This window comes from Morone saxatilis, unplaced genomic scaffold (genome assembly GCF_004916995.1).
Source record: "Morone saxatilis isolate NCDOM2014 unplaced genomic scaffold, NCSU_SB_2.0 Contig20, whole genome shotgun sequence".
Classification (NCBI taxonomy): domain Eukaryota; kingdom Metazoa; phylum Chordata; class Actinopteri; family Moronidae; genus Morone; species Morone saxatilis.
The window spans coordinates 14,458,856-14,460,018 of NW_023339763.1; positions in this window are offsets into that span (position 1 = coordinate 14,458,856).

The following is a 1,163-nucleotide window of genomic DNA, read 5'->3' on the forward strand; positions in this document are numbered from 1 at the left end:
ACATTTTAACCTCTGACTCCACAAACAATTTGAAACATTTACTGTAGACACAAGAGTGTTAAATGGAGGAAGCACATCGATTTCACCGGCTGGACTATTGGTGATAAGGGAAAGAAGACACTTCTTGGTCTAAGGTTTTCTTCTTTGGTTTTGTTTCTTTATATATTTTGATATATAAAGTATATTGTTGTTGTATCAATGTTAATATATTGTATGTTTTAAGGGTTGACTATAAAGACAAGAGGCTTTATGAACATTAAATAATAGTAGGGCTTGAGCAGAGAGTAAACCTGCCTCTATTGGTGGTCTGTAAAAACTGCAACACACACAGGGCTCTGCTCTCTGTGTATATTTACAGATAGGCCTTATTACAATTACAATCTGTGGATTCTGTCAGTGAAAACATCGGCACTCAAAATTTAAAATAAATGTTGGACTGAATATTGTTTCAGGTTTTGAGCTGTGTTATAAATCCTTAAATTCTCGTTGTGACTTGTTTCTAGCAATTTAGACCATATTACCACAGTATCCATTAATTAAAATAAAATAAACTAAAGGTTATGGCTGCAGTTTTGTGCTGAAGTTCCCCTAGATTAAATGTTTAGATTGGGATCACTGGCTGAGAATAATGATCAAGCTACAGAGCTGTGTCTGTCTCATGGTTGGCTGAACGGGGAGTGACGTGAGACCAGTAAGGTGTTTGCCTTGCAGACCACACACAGGGATTAGAAGTGCAATGTCATCAAGTTCCACATCATTTGGGGTTGTAGGTGTAAATAAATATTTGTGGATTCATATTTCTTAATTTTTTTCCGATGGAAGTCACTGAAACCCAATTCAGCCCATAGATTTAATTAATAAATGATGAATCATATAAATTCAAGTGTTTGTTTTGCAGCAGGCAAATCTGAACAAGTATTTTGATGTGGACAAAGTAATCAATAAACCTTTCCTGTGACACAAAAACAAAATTAGATCCCTGAATCGCTAAAAAAAAACATCATTCCTGAACACACCGTGTGCTAGATTGCCAGTGTCAGTCTGCACAAACCCCTGATGTTGTGTCGCCACCGAGTGAAATTCCTCTGCCATCACTGCAATAACCCTTAATGCTCGCGTGCACGTGCGCGCGCGCAATCAACCCCCCCCCACAACCTGTCTCG